Here is a 7,500-nt window from a genome sequence, read left to right on the forward strand (position 1 = left end):
GCGCCACAGTGCCCGCCTTTCGACGCCACCCACAAAGCCTGCAGCCTCTGTCGACCATAGCACCCATTCTCCAGTGGCTCTGCCGCACGAAGCCGTGGACCGGCAATGACTCCACCCGCACCCGTTCGTGGACCACCCCAACCGCCAAACGCGCACCTCCAGCGGATGAACGGCGGACGTTTCCCGCACTCGTAAAGTGCAATCCACCCCTATAACTTGCGTTTCATGAAGAGTTATTTCCAATATGCGACATTCCCGCTGTCCCTATACATGAGCCGCGACCTGTACCACTTACGAGCGAGAGACGCGATCGCGTTGCTCACTGTACGGCGTCCGATACCGAGCCATCAGCATGTCGGTCCCCATTCGCGTTGCACTCGCACTCGCACTCGCACTCGCAGTCGCAAAAACGTGGGGCAAATATATTACGCGGAAGAGTTATAACAGACCGAGCCCCACTGCATGGGGGGAGTCTTTGTCACTAATGTACACAGATGGAACATTTTGGACTGGAACCAGATTACCCGTACACACGGCGCTGATTAGTAATCAATGCAGAGCCATCAAATTACAGAATATATATACAACTGTCCGTATACATGCTGAAAGAGTGTGCCCACAATGGGAACCACACGTCAGCCAGACACTCTCATCACGCACCACTCTCTGCTTCTAACGGGCGCACATACAATATGTAAGCACCAGCATGGAACAACATCCAGTGCATCCTCTCCGCCACATTACACAATCCACACTATCACAACCAGACCAGGAGGTCCATGCGGAAAATAGAATATCCCCCCCTTTCGACATCCACCATTGCGCAGATAAGGCACCAATACCCACACATGTCCTATACAACGGTGCACCCAACATCACAATAGTACCTCCTGTCACAGCCCACAAACAATGACCTGAGTCAAAGACACAGGTCTGACACAAGCATAGAATTGGAGCGCCGCCTCTAATAAGCCAAAGGTGCATCCTGACGTGACAAATCTCATCATGTCACAAGCATTCACTTACTATAATCACTATCAACGAACGTGCCGCCCCCGCCCCCCCCCCCTACACCTTTCCTTACAACAACGTGTAACCTAACCTAACCTATGTTGTACCTTAACCTAACCTATGTTGTGCCTTAACCTAACCCATGTTGTGCCTTAACCTAACCCATGTTGTGCCTTAACCTAACCCATGTTGTGCCTTAACCTAACCCATGTTGTGCCTTAACCTAACCCATGTTGTGCCTTAACCTAACCCATGTTGTGCCTTAACCTAACCCATGTTGTGCCTTAACCTAACCCATGTTGTGCCTTAACCTAACCCATGTTGTACCTTAACCTAACCCATGTTGTACCTTAACCTAACCCATGTTGTACCTTAACCTAACCCATGTTGTACCTTAACCTAACCCATGTTGTACCTTAACCTAACCCATGTTGTCCCCTAACCTAACCCATGTTGTCCCCTAACCTAACCCATGTTGTCCCCTAACCTAACCCATGTTGTCCCCTAACCTAACCCATGTTGTCCCCTAACCTAACCCATGTTGTCCCCTAACCTAACCCATGTTGTCCCCTAACCTAACCCATGTTGTCCCCTAACCTAACCCATGTTGTCCCCTAACCTAACCCATGTTGTGCCTTAACCTAACCCATGTTGTGCCTTAACCTAACCCATGTTGTCCCCTAACCTAACCCATGTTGTCCCCTAACCTAACCCATGTTGTCCCCTAACCTAACCCACGTTGTCCGCTAACGTAACCCACGTTGTCGCCTAAACCTGCTCTGTAATTGTTATACGACTCGTTCAATTAGTGTAGTGTTGCCCACCCGCAACCCTCGCAATATAGTTCGCTACTCGCACTGCCCGCTCCCCTGTGTATCGCTTCATGTTAAACACCTTGCAAGTCTTGCTGACTTTCCACATGCTCCTGCTGTACACTGTAATGTGGATGGCAGCAGGACGTACATGCCGCCCCCCCCCCCCACCCCTCCCCACGTCCCCACGTCCCCACCTTGCCCCCTGCCTTCGCAAGCTGGTTGGTGACAAGTTTGCATGTTCAATGCCCTTCGCATGCGACGTACGCAGGCTACGTTGTGGTGCGGCCTGTGTCAACTGTCCGCTGATGTCGTACGCGTGAACCACAATCTGTACTGCACATTCGTCCTTATGTACTGAATGATACATCGTGGCACATGTGTGACCGTACAACGACTGCGCCCAAAAACGGCGGACCATACAGTGCAAATATTGTGCACGCAGCTACGTGTCGTCTCCCTATGAGAGCTGGATTGCAGTGTGGTACGCCATAGAGACGTGTGGGAGGAACGGACGCCGTGGATGGCGATCAGCATGAGCTGTCTGTTGATGTATTCGGACCTAGTCGTCTCTCCTCACACACCGTGATGGCATGGTGCACCGCGTTCCATATCTGCGACATGCTACAGAGGCCGGTTGACAGTCGTTCGAGCAATGGACATCGCATACGTACGGGGGCCACCTTCCACGTATTGTCTAGGCGTGCACATTTTGTTGCGTGTATGTGGGCAGACGTAGTGTGGCGTGACACCTGACACAGGCATGCAATAATCGTTGAAGTTGCAAATGGCGATGGACGCCTGCGTTTTCTGGTGAAGTTACGCAAATGAAGAAATGGTAACCTGTTGTGGTGCGGTTGTTCTCGCTAGGGGTGAATCGGTGATGGCGACGATAGGTTGAGGTACTAACCGGTTGTTCCAGCGATACCCACCATGCCGACGAAACTGAACGGCATCTGGGTGTGAAGCGATACGCGGCGGTGGCTGGGTGGGACCGTCCCCGGCCGGTGAGGGGGCGCCTCCCGGCGTGCTGGCCGCGCGGTGCGTGGGCGCACGCGCTACAGCCGGCTGGTGGGGGCGGCCAGTGGCAGGCGCGCCGGCCGACGGACGCGGCAGGCGTCGCAGCTGCGCGCCGGCGCACCCTGCGCGCGGCGCCGTGCGGCCAAAGTAGGTCCTCGCGGGCCCGGTGCGAAGCGCGGTGGACATCTTCAGTGTGCTGGTCCGATTGAGTACTGTGTGCGTTGAGGATGCGCCGCCGCCCGGCGCTCGGCGCCGCGACGCCGTCTGCTGCTCGGTCGCCCCAGCGGTTCTCGCTGGTGGTTTGTATCGCAGCTGTGCGGATGTGTTGGCGCGTGCGCTGTGCTGGGAGAGTTCGCTTCGGCACCCAAGTGGGGCTTTTGTCCTTCTGTGGCGCTGGCGTTGGAGCTGCCGGTCACCGTAGGTGGCGCGTGTTGTCTCCCGCCGGCAATGCCACGACAGCACGCTCCCGGGCCTCTGTCGGCAGCGGCAAGCTCAGTTGGGAGCACGGGTGGTCGCACCGAAAGCGTCTACTCGCCTAACTCCGGGCGATTGCGCCTCTCTCGAACCCGACCAAGTACTTGGGACGGCGCTGCGCGCCGCCGGGACCTGAGAGGGTTTCGAGGTGTATTGTGCAGGGGAGCTCAGCCTCCTCCTGTTTGCAGAATGATTGAGCGGACGCTTGCGTGTTCCCGCGGGCCCCCGGGACACACTCCCGGGCGGCCGGCTGCTCAGCTCTAGTTGACGCAGCTCCCTGGTTGATCCTGCCAGTAGTCATATGCTTGTCTCAAAGATTAAGCCATGCATGTCTCAGTACAAGCCGCATTAAGGTGAAACCGCGAATGGCTCATTAAATCAGTTATGGTTCCTTAGATCGTACCCACGTTACTTGGATAACTGTGGTAATTCTAGAGCTAATACATGCAAACAGAGTCCCGACCAGAGATGGAAGGGACGCTTTTATTAGATCAAAACCAATCGGTCGGCTCGTCCGGTCCGTTTGCCTTGGTGCCTCTGAATAACTTTGGGCTGATCGCACGGTCCTCGTACCGGCGACGCATCTTTCAAATGTCTGCCTTATCAACTGTCGATGGTAGGTTCTGCGCCTACCATGGTTGTAACGGGTAACGGGGAATCAGGGTTCGATTCCGGAGAGGGAGCCTGAGAAACGGCTACCACATCCAAGGAAGGCAGCAGGCGCGCAAATTACCCACTCCCGGCACGGGGAGGTAGTGACGAAAAATAACGATACGGGACTCATCCGAGGCCCCGTAATCGGAATGAGTACACTTTAAATCCTTTAACGAGTATCTATTGGAGGGCAAGTCTGGTGCCAGCAGCCGCGGTAATTCCAGCTCCAATAGCGTATATTAAAGTTGTTGCGGTTAAAAAGCTCGTAGTTGGATTTGTGTCCCACGCTGTTGGTTCACCGCCCGTCGGTGTTTAACTGGCATGTATCGTGGGACGTCCTGCCGGTGGGGCGAGCTGAAGGCGTGCGACCGCCCCGTGCGTGCTCGTGCGTCCCGAGGCGGACCCCGTTGAAATCCTACCAGGGTGCTCTTTATTGAGTGTCTCGGTGGGCCGGCACGTTTACTTTGAACAAATTAGAGTGCTTAAAGCAGGCAAGCCCGCCTGAATACTGTGTGCATGGAATAATGGAATAGGACCTCGGTTCTATTTTGTTGGTTTTCGGAACCCGAGGTAATGATTAATAGGGACAGGCGGGGGCATTCGTATTGCGACGTTAGAGGTGAAATTCTTGGATCGTCGCAAGACGAACAGAAGCGAAAGCATTTGCCAAGTATGTTTTCATTAATCAAGAACGAAAGTTAGAGGTTCGAAGGCGATCAGATACCGCCCTAGTTCTAACCATAAACGATGCCAGCCAGCGATCCGCCGCAGTTCCTCCGATGACTCGGCGGGCAGCCTCCGGGAAACCAAAGCTTTTGGGTTCCGGGGGAAGTATGGTTGCAAAGCTGAAACTTAAAGGAATTGACGGAAGGGCACCACCAGGAGTGGAGCCTGCGGCTTAATTTGACTCAACACGGGAAACCTCACCAGGCCCGGACACCGGAAGGATTGACAGATTGATAGCTCTTTCTTGATTCGGTGGGTGGTGGTGCATGGCCGTTCTTAGTTGGTGGAGCGATTTGTCTGGTTAATTCCGATAACGAACGAGACTCTAGCCTGCTAACTAGTCGCGTGACATCCTTCGTGCTGTCAGCGATTACTTTTCTTCTTAGAGGGACAGGCGGCTTCTAGCCGCACGAGATTGAGCAATAACAGGTCTGTGATGCCCTTAGATGTTCTGGGCCGCACGCGCGCTACACTGAAGGAATCAGCGTGTCTTCCTAGGCCGAAAGGTCGGGGTAACCCGCTGAACCTCCTTCGTGCTAGGGATTGGGGCTTGCAATTGTTCCCCATGAACGAGGAATTCCCAGTAAGCGCGAGTCATAAGCTCGCGTTGATTACGTCCCTGCCCTTTGTACACACCGCCCGTCGCTACTACCGATTGAATGATTTAGTGAGGTCTTCGGACTGGTACGCGGCATTGACTCTGTCGTTGCCGATGCTACTGGAAAGATGACCAAACTTGATCATTTAGAGGAAGTAAAAGTCGTAACAAGGTTTCCGTAGGTGAACCTGCGGAAGGATCATTACCGACTAGACTGCATGTCTTTCGATGTGCGTGTCGTGTCGCGCAACACGCTACCTGTACGGCTCGCAGTAGCCGTGCGCCGCGTGCGGAACCACGCGTGCCTCTCAAAACTAGCGGCAATGTTGTGTGGTACGAGCGCTGAAGCGCTGGAGCGGCTGGCGTGCGGCACCTGGCGCCTGGCGCCGGTTTTGAATGACTTTCGCCCGAGTGCCTGTCCGCTCCGGTGTGGAGCCGTACGACGCCCGTCGGCCGTGAGGCCGTTGGACACAGAACGCTGGAACAGGGGCCGCAACACGCCTCACTCCCGCCTATGCGACCGTCTCGAAAGAGGCGGCGGAAACTGAGAAAAGATCACCCAGGACGGTGGATCACTCGGCTCGTGGGTCGATGAAGAACGCAGCAAATTGCGCGTCGACATGTGAACTGCAGGACACATGAACATCGACGTTTCGAACGCACATTGCGGTCCATGGATTCCGTTCCCGGGCCACGTCTGGCTGAGGGTCGGCTACGTATACTGAAGCGCGCGGCGTTTGCCCCGCTTCGCAGACCTGGGAGTGTCGCGGCCGCCTGTGGGGCCGGCCGCGTCTCCTCAAACGTGCGATGCGCGCCCGTCGCCTGGCGGTTCGCATACCGGTACTTTCTCGGTAGCGTGCACAGCCGGCTGGCGGTGTGGCGTGCGACACCTCGTACAACGACCTCAGAGCAGGCGAGACTACCCGCTGAATTTAAGCATATTACTAAGCGGAGGAAAAGAAACTAACAAGGATTCCCCCAGTAGCGGCGAGCGAACAGGGAAGAGTCCAGCACCGAACCCCGCAGGCTGCCGCCTGTCGTGGCATGTGGTGTTTGGGAGGGTCCACTACCCCGACGCCTCGCGCCGAGCCCAAGTCCAACTTGAATGAGGCCACGGCCCGTAGAGGGTGCCAGGCCCGTAGCGGCCGGTGCGAGCGTCGGCGGGACCTCTCCTTCGAGTCGGGTTGCTTGAGAGTGCAGCTCCAAGTGGGTGGTAAACTCCATCTGAGACTAAATATGACCACGAGACCGATAGCGAACAAGTACCGTGAGGGAAAGTTGAAAAGAACTTTGAAGAGAGAGTTCAAAAGTACGTGAAACCGTTCTGGGGTAAACGTGAGAAGTCCGAAAGGTCGAACGGGTGAGATTCACGCCCATCCGGCCACTGGCCTCCGCCCTCGGCAGATGGGGCCGGCCGCCCGCGCGGAGCAATCCGCGGCGGGGTCGTGTCCGGTTGCCTTTCCACTCGCCGCGGGGTGGGGCCGTTCCGGTGTGCGGTGGGCCGCACTTCTCCCCTAGTAGGACGTCGCGACCCGCTGGGTGCCGGCCTACGGCCCGGGTGCGCAGCCTGTCCTTCCGCGGGCCTCGGTTCGCGTCTGTTGGGCAGAGCCCCGGTGTCCTGGCTGGCTGCCCGGCGGTATATCTGGAGGAGTCGATTCGCCCCTTTGGGCGCTCGGGCTCCCGGCAAGCGCGCGCGGTTCTTCCCGGATGACGGACCTACCTGGCCCGGCCCCGGACCCGCGCCGCTGTTGGCTCGGGATGCTCTCGGGCGGAATAATCGCTCCCGTCAGCGGCGCTTCAGCTTTGGACAATTTCACGACCCGTCTTGAAACACGGACCAAGGAGTCTAACATGTGCGCGAGTCATTGGGCTGTACGAAACCTAAAGGCGTAATGAAAGTGAAGGTCTCGCCTTGCGCGGGCCGAGGGAGGATGGGGCTTCCCCGCCCTTCACGGGGCGGCGGCCTCCGCACTCCCGGGGCGTCTCGTCCTCATTGCGAGGTGAGGCGCACCTAGAGCGTACACGTTGGGACCCGAAAGATGGTGAACTATGCCTGGCCAGGACGAAGTCAGGGGAAACCCTGATGGAGGTCCGTAGCGATTCTGACGTGCAAATCGATCGTCGGAGCTGGGTATAGGGGCGAAAGACTAATCGAACCATCTAGTAGCTGGTTCCCTCCGAAGTTTCCCTCAGGATAGCTGGTGC

At 56.6% G+C, this 7,500-nt stretch overlaps 2 non-coding genes and 1 pseudogene across 2 annotated transcripts; all 3 read left to right on the forward strand.

Moving 5' to 3' along the window:
* Window positions 1-3,591: 3,591 nt before the first annotated feature.
* On the forward strand, window positions 3,592-5,500 carry LOC124772943. The gene has a single exon (XR_007014394.1). It is a non-coding gene; the product is annotated as a small subunit ribosomal RNA (ribosomal RNA).
* Window positions 5,501-5,851: 351 nt separating this feature from the next.
* Window positions 5,852-6,006, forward strand: LOC124772528. Its single transcript, XR_007014078.1, has one exon. It is a non-coding gene; the product is annotated as a 5.8S ribosomal RNA (ribosomal RNA).
* A 188-nt stretch (window positions 6,007-6,194) lies between these two features.
* The window catches only part of LOC124773040, a 4,222-nt pseudogene continuing 2,916 nt past the window's right edge, over window positions 6,195-7,500 (forward strand).

Source organism: Schistocerca piceifrons, unplaced genomic scaffold (assembly GCF_021461385.2).
Source record: "Schistocerca piceifrons isolate TAMUIC-IGC-003096 unplaced genomic scaffold, iqSchPice1.1 HiC_scaffold_943, whole genome shotgun sequence".
NCBI classification, from domain to species: domain Eukaryota; kingdom Metazoa; phylum Arthropoda; class Insecta; order Orthoptera; family Acrididae; genus Schistocerca; species Schistocerca piceifrons.